The following is a 14,219-nucleotide window of genomic DNA, read 5'->3' on the forward strand; positions in this document are numbered from 1 at the left end:
AGGAAACCAGCGGCTGAACAACAGCAGCACATTTAAGCTTGATAAGCTGTTGTTAGAATTTATTTAATATTACTTTCTACACCAGGATCTTTTTCTACTTAGCTGACGGCTGGTAACTGTGCAGGGGCGGATCTAGCAAAGTTTAGCCAGGGGGGCCGATAGGGCATGAACAGGGAAAAGGGGGCACAAAGACATACTTTTCTTTCTTATTCTCATTTAAAATGTCTAGCTTTTAATAAATAATTATCTGAATCTTACATCCAAAGTTTTAATCTGATGTAAAATGTATAGAAGTCCATTACTGTATATAGTAACTATTAAGTCTAATATACCCTAGTAAGCTATAGTACTTTTTCCATTGGGAAGGTACCACCTGTGCAGTCTGCAGTTCTGTTGAAGAACGATGTTGAATCTATTTAATTATTCTTGAAAAATAATTTAATTCTGTGCAATTTTTTTCCAACCTGCATCAAATTAAAGTTGATTATGTCGATTAAGTCTGTGAAGGTTCTCAGTCATCCAGGTCATCGTAGTCAAAGGAGCTTGCAAAGAAAAGCGTCTGGACTTCTTTAACTTGCTTGAAGACGTTTCACCTCTCATCCGAGAAGCTTCTTCAGTTCTAAGGTCAAATGGTGGAGAGCAGGGGCGGAGCGTGGGGGTGGCTTACTGGGCTTAAGCCCGGGTTGTTTTGTCAGAAGCCCGGGGTATTTTGGAGTGCAATTTTTTCATAGTTAGATGCCTGGCTGACAACTGTATAAAACAAAAAGTACACACAATATTCGAAGCACATAGTGCACACTGTGGGAATTTACGACTGTGCGTGAATCCCCCCCTGATATTGGTATGATCCAAGCTCAGGCACTAAGCGACTGAGCGAGGGGGCGGGGCAGCTGCTGCCCGTCAGTGCGCTGTTGGAGAGACGGAGCCAGCCATACTAAGGAGAGCTTAAGTTTGACCAGGTACCAAAGCAAATCATTCGTACCGTACAAATAATGTAAATATGACGGTGCATCACGAAAGATTGATATCAAACTGATCACTTGACCAATATTACGTTACTTGCTCTTCAAGTGAATCAACAAATGGCGAAATGAAAAGCCGAACAAATGCTATTTTTTTTTAGAGAGTCTTAGCTTACGTGTGTTTATTTCATATTTTCAGTTCTTACCCTCCCCGACTAAATCGGTTTCAGTTATGTACTGAAATATAAGAATGGACATTAGAGGGTTCTTTCAAAGAAAAACTCAGGTAAATGTTATTTTATATATTATGCTTTGTATGTTGTTCAGTATATTTGTATGCAAAACAAGAGGAATTTCAGTACACAGCAGGATATTCACATTTGTAACCAGATATTTACACTTTAGGGAGAAAACATAAAACATTTTTACTGCACAACATCAATTTAGAGTAAACTTTTGTTTTAGATAAATATTGAAATATCTTTTGAATTAGTTAAATGTCACAATAAAGAGAGACAGAGCTTTCTGTTTTTTATCACTTTCATCAAATTTAGGAGTACATGTACACTAAGTTTATTGTTAATTAATAAGAAAACTCCAGACGATTCCATTCTGAGCTGAAGAAGCTTCTGATAGGTTAGTAGAGTCCATGTGAGTAAACAGGTGGCACAGCTGTGGATGCATATAAGGCAAAACACAGAGCCTGTTTCTGTGACATGGGAAAATCAAGAGATGTCAACCAAAACACCAGGAAAAGAACTGTGGAGCTCCATAAGTGTGGCTCAATTTTGAATACAATTTGGTGCCATTTGCAATTAAGAAATACAGACGATTTCTCTCTTTACTCTTAAAGTTAACAAATATGTTTTTTATATTTATCAATCTAAAAAAATAAACATTTAGTCTGATTTGATGTTACAATTAAAAAGTGTTTGTGTTTTTATCTGAAGAGTTTGTAAATATCTGTATATTTGATGATTGTCAGCACAAAGAGGGAGAGAGGAACAGAGAGGGAGAGAGAGGAACAGAGAGGGAGATGGAGAATGAGGACAGAACAGAGATGAACAAGAGCAGGTGAGACACACATGTTAGTCAAATGGTTGTTTACCAAAAGTATCACCGTATCATAGGTACTCATGTATCTCATACCTAGTGTTTCTTTTTAGGTTTGTTATTTTTCAAATTCTATATTTATTAAGTTATGCAGGCTTGTTTGCACAACAAGGCTAAATAATTATATAAACCTTTCTCAATCTAAATATTGTACTTTGGTAAAATTAAAAAATAAATGTAGTGCAGGTCTATGATGATTTTTAGTGCTACTATCATCTAGTTCTGATTCTGGTTCTGTCTTGGTTAAGTCCCAAGTAGTCCTGATTTTGAACTGTTGTAGTCCTGTTTTAATTCTGGATCAGTTCTTGGTCTGGTTGAATTGGGGTTTATACCTCGTGTCTTGATACAGCCCTGATTTTGTTCTGCCTTGCTGCTTAATTAAAAAACTAGTTTAAGGTGTTCTGCACATGTGATATATATTTTTCCCTATATGAAGTCATTCTTTTTTGAACAAAACTCAAAACAGAGCCAATTAATCTTTCAGTCATTTCTACCCCCCCCCCCCCCCCCCCCCAAGGGAAAAAAAAATCCCACATGCATACTATCCTTTTGGGCTAAGCCCCGGGTGTTTCAAATGTCTGGCTCCGCCTCTGGTGGAGAGTCCCAGATATAAACCTAGTGGGAGTAACCCCCCACAGAGGGACAAAAGGACCCCCTGATGATCCTCTAATCGCGTGAGCCAAGATGTGAAACTGGGCGTGGGTCCCAATCAGCCAGAGTTTCGGGTGTGTTCATTGTGAAACCTGGCCCCACCTTATCATGCGAATTCCTGAGGTCAGATGGCCCAGGATGTGAGTGGGCGTTAAGGCGTCTGGGAAGGGATCTCAAAACTGGATTATAGATGGCAGAGAGTTGGTGTCGTAAACCCCCGCCTCTGTTCAAAGATGGTCGCTCACAGTGGACATAGATGGCTTCTTTCACTCCTCTTTCAAACCATCTGTCCTCTCTGTCCAAAATGTGAACATTGGCATCCTCGAAAGAGTGTCCTTTATCCTTAAGATGCAGATGGACTGCTGAGTCTTGTCCTGTGGAGGTGGCTCTTCTGTGTTGTGCCATGCGCTTGTGAAGTGGCTGTTTGGTCTCTCCAATGTAGAGGTCTGAGCATTCCTCGCTGCACTGTACAGCATACACCACATTGTTAAGTTTGTGTTTTGGCGTTTTGTCTTTCGGGTGAACCAGTTTTTGTCTGAGCGTGTTGCTGGGTCTGAAATGCCATATGGGATGTCGTGCTTGGAGAAAACTCTCCTGAGTTTCTCTGATACACCGGCTACATAGGGGATGACAATGTTGTTGCGTCTGTCCTTCTTATCCTCCCTCGCTGGTGTCTGGTCTTCTTTTCTGTGCCTCTTTGCTGACTTTAAGAACGCCCATTTAAGATAGCCGCACGTTTTGAGTGCTTCCTTTACATGTGTGTGTTCCTTCTTTTTTCCTTCAGGCCTAGAGGGAACATGTTCTGCCCGGTGGTGTAGGGTCCTAATTACTCCAAGTTTGTGTTCCAAAGGGTGATGGGAGTCAAAGAGGAGGTACTGGTCCGTGTGTGTGGGCTTCCGGTAAACTTCGATGTTGAGTTTGCCGTTCTCTTCAATGTGCACAGCGCAGTCCAGGAAAGGCAAACAGTTGTCAAAAGGACAAAATTATTGACCGCCTTACATATCACCGTCTTTACCCAGGGGATGCCATACCCTGCATCTATGGACTTCCTAAAATCCACAAGGAAGCTGTCCCACTCAGACCCATAGTCAGTAGCATAAACTCAGCCACTTATAACATTGCTAAACACCTTGCTACCATCCTTGCTCCTCTCGTGGGGAACACCCCACACCACATCAAGAACTCCACCGACTTCACCGACAAGGTCCAGAAACTTACCCTGGATCCAGATGAAACCATGGTGTCCTTTGATGTAGTCTCTCTCTTCACTTGCATACCCACCACGGAGGCCGTGGAGACTGTCAGAAACGACTACAAGAAGACAGCTCCTTGGAGGACAGGACCAACTTCACACCCGATCAGATTTGCACACTGTTAGACCTCTGCCTCACCACTACATATTTCAAGTACAACGAAGGCTTTTACAGACAAAAACATGGCTGTGCCATCAGGTTCACCAGGGAAGACACAAAGGACAACTGTTTGCCTTTCCTGGACTGCGCTGTGCACATTGAAGAGAACGGCAAACTCAACATCGAAGTTTACCGGAAGCCCACACACACGGACCAGTACCTCCTCTTTGACTCCCATCACCCTTTGGAACACAAACTTGGAGTAATTAGGACCCTACACCACCGGGCAGAACATGTTCCCTCTAAGCCTGAAGGAAAAAAGAAGGAACACACACATGTAAAGGAAGCACTCAAAACGTGCGGCTATCTTAAATGGGCGTTCTTAAAGTCAGCAAAGAGGCACAGAAAAGAAGACCAGACACCAGCGAGGGAGGATAAGAAGGACAGACGCAACAACATTGTCATCCCCTATGTAGCCGGTGTATCAGAGAAACTCAGGAGAGTTTTCTCCAAGCACGACACCCTGGTGCATTTCAGACCCAGCAACACGCTCAGACAAAAACTGGTTCACCCGAAAGACAAAACGCCAAAACACAAACTTAACAATGTGGTGTATGCTGTACAGTGCAGCGAGGAATGCCCAGACCTCTACATTGGAGAGACCAAACAGCCACTTCACAAGCGCATGGCACAACACAGAAGAGCCACCTCCACAGGACAACCTCAGCAGTCCATCTGCATCTTAAGGATAAAGGACACTCTTTCGAGGATGCCAATGTTCACATTTTGGACAGAGAGGACAGATGGTTTGAAAGAGGAGTGAAAGAAGCCATCTATGTCCACTGTGAGCGACCATCTTTGAACAGAGGCGGTGGTTTACGACACCAACTGTCTGCCATCTATAATCCAGTTTTGAGTTCCCTTCCCAGACGCCTTAACGCCCACTCACATCCTGGGCCATCTGACCTCAGGAATTCGCATGATAAGGTGGGGCCAGGTTTCACAATGAACACACCCGAAACTCTGGCTGATTGGGACCCACACCCAGTTTCACATCTTGGCTCACGCGATTAGAGGATCATCAGGGGGTCCTTTTGTCCCTCTGTGGGGGGTCACTCCCACTAGGTTTATATCTGGGACTCTCCACCATTTGACCTTAGAACTGAAGAAGCTTCTCGGATGAGAGGTGAAACGTCTTCAAGCAACTTAAAGAAGTCCAGACGCTTTTCTTTGCAAGCTCCTTTGATTATGTCGATTAAGCATCATGAGGTGGAGGGTGGTTCCCTATGTTTTTTTTTTGCTGGGAGTTTCCAACCCTATTAGTTAGGTTGCTTAATATTTCTGCTAAGTACTCTTTAAAATACCAGAGTAGGGAGGATGGTGCAGGTTTAAGTTTATTAGATTGATCAGTATTGCTGAACTATGAAATATTTTGGGTGCAGTGTATTTTTTACATACAGGTATAACAGAATAGCTTTAGTGTTGTTGTTTATTTAAACTTGAGTATGAACTTATACAAAATGCAGAAAGATATTAAAAAAACAGTTTTATTGATTAAAAAACACACTATATCGGATTCATATCGTTATCGGCAGATATCCAAAGTTATGATATCGGTATCGGTACCACATAAAAAAGTGGTATCGTGCCATCTCTAGTAATATTTAATGTGTTGTTGTTCATTTGCAGTTGTATTTACCTCATATTATGTCCTGTTATATAAAACCTGATGACTGAAAGCAGGTGTACTTTGTTTTAACCATGACTGTATATAATTATTACTCCCCTCTTCCTTTTTCCTATGGTATATGCACTTTAGCTCCACCATACCTCTCACTGCCCCTACACACACACACACACACACACACACACACACACACGCTAAAACACATGTGCACCAATACATGCACATATCCACAGTAAAAGGAGAGAAGAGGAGTGACCTTGGTCCAGCCTGGGGGGCTTCAGCAGATGGAGAGAGGGGCAGAGGGCTCTGGCACATTAGTCTGGACCTCACACACACACACACACACACACACACACACACATATGGACAAATGCTCAAGCTGGCGGGGTGACTTTGTGTGTGTCTCGGCAGGGCCAGCCTTTGGTTCCAGCACAATAGCTCTATTAAGGAAGGAAATCCATTCAGGAACATCCCAGTTTGGGAATGTCACTGTGCATTGACATGGATATCAATGATGTTACTTACCTTTGCCTTGATTTCCTTAAAAAAAAAAAAACATTAAAATAAGAATAACTGTATAACTGTAAAAAAAAAAAGAAATACCACAATTTCAACACTGTATGGAAGTGTAAAAGTTTTGATAACAACACACACACACACACACACACACACACACACACACACACACACACACACACACACACACACACACACACACACACACTGTTTATCTTCGGTTTATCTTGTTTCTTTTGAACACTAACATGCGCTCGCATGCAAAAATCTGTTGTTGTTTTCTTGTTTATTCCCGTTAACAGATGTACATCAGAGAGCAAATAAAAGCCGCTATTTCAAATCGTTTTGGTGACAGAAGAAATCATAAAAGGCCATTTGGTCTCGCTAATTTTCAGTATTTATGTGGGACAATTTCTTAGGAGCCTGAGCAAAGGGGGGAAAATGTGCGACTACATATGTCCCTCCAGATTGGGACAGCGCATTAAAAAAACAGCAGCTAACGAGACGAGGAGGAAGGCGATGTGGGGGAGGAGGAGCGAGAGGGAAGGACAGGGTAGGAGGGAACATTTGTGAGGCTACGACTCTTTGGAAGGGAAGTGCTGCCTGCCCACCTGTCTGCAAGGCTGCCAGCTGCACCACACGCACACACACAAATGCGCACATGCATATGGTTGGTGATGCACACACAAAAAAAAAAGTTTTAATAGGCAAGGAAGAGTGCATGAAGACAGTTTTAGCAAGTGTAACAAAGGCTTGATTGATCATATTCTGAAACTTTATATGCTTTGTAATGCACTGGAACAGGTTATTGGATACAGCCTGCTTTAATTGTGATGGTGGGAAGTGGATTGAGTTTGACTTTGGTCATAAGGTCTGTGGTTTTGAGTTTGTCTTTGGTTAACCGTCTATTCAGAGTTTTGAGGGAAGAGGGATCTGGAGCACAAAGGGCTTTTTATGCTTCTGAAGGCGGTCCATAAAAACACACAGAACAAGTTAGTGAGACGCTAAAAAGATACAAGCGTGGTGGTCTGGCCTTGGAGTGGAGGAATTTGGTTCACCAGTAGTCAAAAATGATTCAAATGAAATGTTTTAACTTTTTTCCTCTGGTTCTTGTTTAGACTCCACTTCAGTGAGCTTTCAGTTCCAGCTACAGCGCTGTGCAAAACTCTGGATTCATCCCTCATTTTGAAAACGGGAAACAGGTAGCAGAGATTTATCAAAACACGTGCAAACATACGTGGAAATAAGGTATATAAGACAAAAACACTTTTTGTTCTGTTCTCTGTCAACATGATCCCACACTGCTTCAACAGTGTTGAGGTCTGGGCTCTGGGGAGGCCAGTCCACGACTGATAGTGTTCCTCAGTGTGTTTTTCTACTTCTACATGCATTACACATACATGACCATATGCACATTATGGCATTCAACCCGGTAAGGATGTCTTTGATCATTTGTACCCATGAGTGGCTTTCTGTGGTTCTTAAGCAGCAAACTCAGTGCTGCATGTGATATTTAAAGGCCTAAACTGGCCTGATGAGAGACCTTGTGCTACAATGTCAAACATCAGCTTCCATTATCCTGAGAGGACATTAGCACTCGTGTGTTTTTCATGTTTAAGAGGACTAATTGCGCTCACTGCCTTCAAAGTAAGAGCGGGGCAGCAGAAAGGAAGTCATGCGGCGTGCGTGAAACTTGCAAAGAGCAGAGGTTGAATGTAAATATGGGTGATTATAGAGCCATTTATCTTATTAGAATTAGGGGGAAAACACAAAGGCAGACATACGTACAGTGTTCACACACATTAAGACACCCACACATAGGCATATACGCACACATACGCACACACACACACAGGGACACGAGAGCCAGCGTGGCCGAGTGAGCCAGCAGTGGATCTGTGCAAAGATGTCTTCCAGATGAATAGGTGGTAATGAGCGTGTAGTGGAACTGATTCTCTCCCATCATCCCCTCCACACACACACGCTTTCCTCCTCCTCCTCCATCTCGTCCACATCCTTCTGCCACCCCTCCAGCCCCATCTCTCCCTCCTTTTCTCAGGGCTCAGGTGTGCAACACATGGCACCTCTCCCACTTTTTCTCCCTTGTTTTCTCGCGAACTTGCTGTTATTACCCCTTCTGTTTCCCTCTCCTCAGCAGTTCTGTCCCTCTTTGAACTCTCAGAGCTCTTTTTATGTGACTTCTCACGCTCTGTCTCACTGTCCTTCTTTCTCCTGTCTTCTGCATCTGCACTTTGCTGTACTTACGCAAAAAAAACCCCCTCCAAAACCCCCAAACTTTCCACTTGCGGAGGCTTTGAAAGGCTGTTAACAGTCCACACTGTGCCCGTCATGCATCGAGGCAGACTTAGACTCAAACACCTGCACATCTGGATCCTGTGAAAACGGCGTGGTCGACCACTCTGTCCGCTCGTGTTCACATAAATGCTGCAAGTTCTTAGAAAAGAAATCTTTTCATGGTGTTTGAGGGACATTTTAACCTTGCTTATTCAAATAGTCCTGTTTCTTTTTTTGTGCCTCGGCATTCACACAAGACCCCGGGAATAATGACGAGACATAAATAATGGCATCCTCAACAATGGAAGCGACTAAAGGAGCAATCAGAGTTTGACTGAAGAGAATAGGTCAGTAGACTGCGACGCATAAAAGGAGGCTGGCGGTTACAGGCTTTTTGGTGTATTCTGAGGCAGATGAAAAATGTGTCAATAGAAAAAAACAATTGGGACTTTTTACAACCATGTAATTTCCTTTAGTTTTCTAAATGTCTTAACATTACCTTGGATCCATATGTTCTGTCTTTCTTTTTCTTCTTCTTCTTCTATTTTTTTGCCATCACAGATTCATACTCAGAAGCGCACACACAGCCTCGTCCGGGGGCAGGTCCTGGGGGACCGAGGCACTTGAAGGAGTGACTGCCTAATGAGGGAGAAAATCTGTTTTACTGTGGGACAGGAGGCGCAGGAGCAATCAAAACAGACTGTATTTACATTACACATGCACTAATTAAAGATGTAATTGACATCAACAAGGAAACCTCAGCGCAACCCATTTAATCATTAGACATTTATTTCTGCTCTGGCTCATCGGCATGAATTAACAATCCCCAGGTTGGCCCGGGGAAATGCACTTTTGAATCAATCCGTGCATGTCGCGTTGCACCACGGCTGTTATTTCTTTTAGTTAGGACTTCACCTTGCTGCCTGTACACTGAAAAAAGTACAAAATGAAGTGTATCCCTCCTAAAATAATCGTCTTAGCCTTGTGTTCCAGCCCTGTAATATCCCCAAACAGTATTTTCTCCAGCACTCCTTTAACTGTTGAACTGAAGGCAGCAAAAAAAAAAGATGAGCGTGAAGCAGAAGTTATAGAAAGGTTACACTGTAGCAAACATTAAAGAAAGTCAGTCGTCATCAGTTGGGCTAAAGTACTAAAAAGCAGCAGTTCTTCTAGGGGCCACTTGAGGCTGGCTCCAAAAATTGAGTCAATCCCCATTCAAGGTGTACGGATCGATCCAAATATCAATAGTGTCGATACCAGCGCTGGTATCAGTGTCAGATCAATACTAGTGTGATAGGATCAGTACTTTGTTTCTATCCTCTAAGTTCACCATGTAGCCCACTGAATTGTATTATACTGTATAAAATTACTTAGTTTTCATTAATATGTGCTCAGAATTTGTAAATTGATGATGGTTCATCTCATAAATCACGACACACTGCTATCGGTATCGGCAATACCCGTCCTGTCTTTGCAGTATCAGAGAGAATGGATCCCCATAGACTTCAAGGTCAAGATGCTCAACTAAATAGCCAAAATATACAAGTTTACAGCCTGGTACAGCCAACACGTTTGGTTTATGTTCACCTGGTCTCACAGATGTTTTTGAAAATGAACTGAGTTTTTGTGTTCATGAACTGAAATGACTGTGTTTGTTTTTGGGTCAATGTTTAAATAATGCATCTCAAGAGGAAACACAGTTCATGTCGGATATACACATTTATTTTAGGTTAAAAACATATGGGAGGTGTCATTTTGACAACCAGCTTTAAAACTTTAAAAGACATAGCAGCCAAGTAACAAGTAGTAATCCTTAAACCTAACGAAGTGAAAAGCTTTCTAATAACATATCTTACAAATGATGTGCAATTGAGCACCACTTATTCCTCCACCAACCCTACAACCTTCAAATGCATCAGTGAACTGATGAAAATCCATGTTTTGGAACATGAGATAATATTGGGGATTCTCTGTTGGGTCACAGGCACATGATAAATGATTAAAAATTAATGTTAAGCAACTCAAATCAGCAGATCATGACTATATCACAACCTACCGGAGGATGTGTTGATTAGTCATTTCAATTTTAAGGCGTCATGGCTGACTGACACATGAGTACAAACACAAGCCAATGTACCCACTTCTAGGCTTCACCTTGTTTATTTGAGCTTGCTTGTAGTGTTGGTGCCTTTTAGAACCTATTTTTAATGCTAATGCCTGATTAAAGCTTGTTTTCACCACTGATGTGTTGCTATTTATTTGTTTTTGCAAAATTTAGAGGTAATAAGAAAAATTTTGAGACAACTCTGCCTGTCAGGAATCTCTGTGAAGGTAATTTTCTTGGTATTCTGGGTCTGGGAAGGCATTAGCTACCAGTGCTACAGCTAAGCTACCAAAGCTACAGCTAAGCTAACAATGTTACAGCTGCCGGTCATGAATAAGCAAACTGCGGAGTACTTCCAGTGTGATTTTACAAATGATGAAATCCTTGTGTTACTAGCTGAACTGCATGGTGTTATTATCAGCACAAGAGCAGTTTTTTTTTAATGTTTACTATACACTGGTAGCTCACTGATGCTACCCCTAGTGGATATTAAGAGCACCTTTCTTTGCGCCATCTATTTTCAGGTAACATAGAAATGAACTCATTCGGGGTGCTTTGTGATTGGCAGTGTTAACTTGAAATTTTGAGACAATAACTCAAAATTTAACCTTATTAACTTGAAATTTCAAGTTATGAATTGTAAAATATTTATTTATTTATTTGGCTTGGTATAAAGAAACATCCAAATAATATTATCTGCTGTGTGATTAATTACAGTATGAGACTATCCAATAAATGTGAACTTGTAGCAGGTATCTGTGTATGCCTCAAGGCTTCAAAAGGGGGCGTTGAAGACAGTGGCAACTTTCATCTTTTAAACAGAGTATGTGAGCTGCACATGCACAATTACACACTGCTACGCACCACATTATTACATATATGACATGTTAATTCATCTGAACTCATCTTTGTAATGTGTATAACCTTGTAGTTAAACTAACTCTTTTCTCCAATGCAATTATCATCAGGAAGACAATGAAGTTCTGATTTACATTCGAGATCTTGCCTGAATGAAAATACTTGTTCTCTATAGGAAAACATACCAGCTAACTACTTTGTGCTGTTTTCTTTACATTATTACTGTTCCCCATGAACAGGAGCCCACTCAGACAATTAGCACAGGACAAATGCACACACAAAATCACAGAAGCACTCACAGGTGTAGTTATCCTGGGATTATGAGGGAGTGTGTTCTCCGATAAAGAATCTGTGTTTGATTTTAGGATTGGTGCAGGATTTAATGTGTGATCGGCATGACTGGCCTTGGGGAAAGAGCGACAGAAAGAGAGGGAGACAGACATCTGAGACTACATAGATTAATTCAGAAAACACCGATTTACAAATAAGAAAAGTCATCATGACTCAGTTCTCGGAAAATAGAAAGACTGAGCTTGCTTAAAAAAAAAAAAAATCAAATCAGGGTTTGCGTTTTCTCCCATTTGTTTACCGCACCAGAAGAAGTGGGATGTAGGAGAAAAGAGTGATTAATCACAGGATGGAGGGATATTTTGTCAGAGTGTGTCTGTGGGTTGATAAAGGAGGGGTGGGTGAGGGTGGGGAGGACTGTGTTTGGGTTTGGGATCAGAGTGGAGACCGATGTGTGAACAGCACTCTATAAAGCACACAGATTATCAGGTCAACACACACAGAGACATACTTACTGAACTGAACAAAAGAGGACCCACTGAACTCTCTCTCTCACACACACACACATGCAAACACACACACCGAAAGAGATGCCATCGGATAAGCGCTCTCAGGCAGGACAAATAAAATACACTCCAGGAGAGCCTCAGGAGAACTGGGCTGAAAGACAAGAGAAGTGATAAATAACTATATTTTTAGTCACTCAAGAAAAATTGGCTAAAAACAACAGCAAGGAGTAGCTTTCGTTGATCATTTTCACCAAGAGAAATAATGAACAGCAGCCTATATGCCCTCTGGATTGTCTCTTGAAGGGTTGCACCGACAAACAGAAAAAAAATAATAATATTAATTTTAAAAAAACATATATGTCTGTTACCCTTTTTCTTAAAAACAAGCCGTTTTTCAAAGCCTTTTTAAAGAACCCTAAAACTGTACCCTACAAAGGAGACCAATGCCAGGTGCAGCACACCGGCAGAGAGCTAAACATGTCCCCACCTACTGGCCAAATGTGGCAACTGCAACACGCTCAAACCAATTCAACAGGCACTGATATGAACCAAAAGAGGGGGGAAATAGCATCAGGGGACACAGGTGATTAAGATAATGGTTCATTTGTGGTGTAAAATGCAGTGTGTCTGTAAATAAGTAGTTCATGCGTAAGAGTAGTCAAAACAACAAGGCTTCATATCAACAAAAGGCCCTTGTCGCTTTAATTTTGCTTGTTATGAAAACAAGCGAATCTGAGTCAATTTAATATGAGCTTGGTCTGAAATCTACAAATTTAAAAAACGGCGCATTCACACATTACAAATGAGAAATAATGAAGTGTCATTCTGTGACAGATTCCTGCACTCGTTCAGGCTTTTAATGTTTTCTAAATTTGTAATATTACCAGGAACTCTTTGATCAATTCAAGTGTTGGTGACCTAACACTGCAAAAATGCTGCTCCTGTTATAGAGGCGCTGATGATTTTCTATGGCAAAATAAGCAAATAATAAAAAAAATGTAAAAATGGGTACATGTGATAATACAGCAAGATTATGACAGGCTTTCTGACTGATTTCAACATCTATGCCTCTTAAAAAAACATTAATAAAAAACATTCTTTTTTGCAGAAATTTTTACATTTGACAACATTTGAAATTTCATCAAATTGATTTATGGTAATATTTACTTTTTTACAATTTTATTCAGGCTTGCATTGTTTCTCATGTAAGTTCACTTCTTATTAAGCTTCTCCACATTTTTTAATCAGCTGTTAAATAGTGAATATAATCAGAACATCATTATAGCAGATCATTGCATTACATCTGCATAAATGAGGGTCCTTCGTGTAGTACAGTTTCATTGATTCTGCAGCCGTGTGTGTGTGTGACATTCCTATGTTTTCTCTAAGTGTAACACTTTGCCGTGTCTTGCAAGTTTGCACGTGGTTTCAAATGATTTCTCTGAAATGTTGTGGCAGTGAAAATAAAATATGGTCACTCCTGATCTGGTTTTAAATTTACAGAAAACTAATTCCTGTGTGTGTGTGTGTGTGTGTGTTTTGTGTTATGGAGACAGATGGATGTGATGCTGGCACAGAATCAGAGAGAACATCAACAAAGAGCTCTGAACACACACATGCGCAAATGCACACAAACACGCGCTACACTCCATTGTGCTTACTTGTACTACTGCCCAGTTAGGCGCTCATATTGTGAACTGTAGCAGAGCTTCAGTGTGTGTGTGTGTGTGTGTGTGTGTGTGTGTGTGTGTGTGTGCGTGTGTGTGTGTGTGTGTGTGTGTGTGTGTGTGTGTGTGTGCGTCTCAGGCCTTTTTGCAATCCTGCCATATCAAACCTGCAGCTCTGTGATGACAAGGAGCCACAGAGAGGCTCCCCCCTGTGAAA

General features: G+C 41.4%; 1 long non-coding RNA gene across 1 annotated transcript; it reads left to right on the forward strand.

Moving 5' to 3' along the window:
* The first annotated feature begins 646 nt into the window (after positions 1 to 646).
* Positions 647 to 2,398, forward strand: LOC309701235. The gene is made up of 3 exons (XR_014274924.1): positions 647 to 959; positions 1,162 to 1,248; positions 1,948 to 2,398. It is a non-coding gene; the product is annotated as an uncharacterized lncRNA (long non-coding RNA).
* The last annotated feature ends 11,821 nt before the right edge of the window (positions 2,399 to 14,219 follow it).

This window comes from Aulonocara stuartgranti, assembly GCF_965226115.1.
Source record: "Aulonocara stuartgranti genome assembly, chromosome: 23".
NCBI classification, from domain to species: Eukaryota; Metazoa; Chordata; class Actinopteri; order Cichliformes; family Cichlidae; genus Aulonocara; species Aulonocara stuartgranti.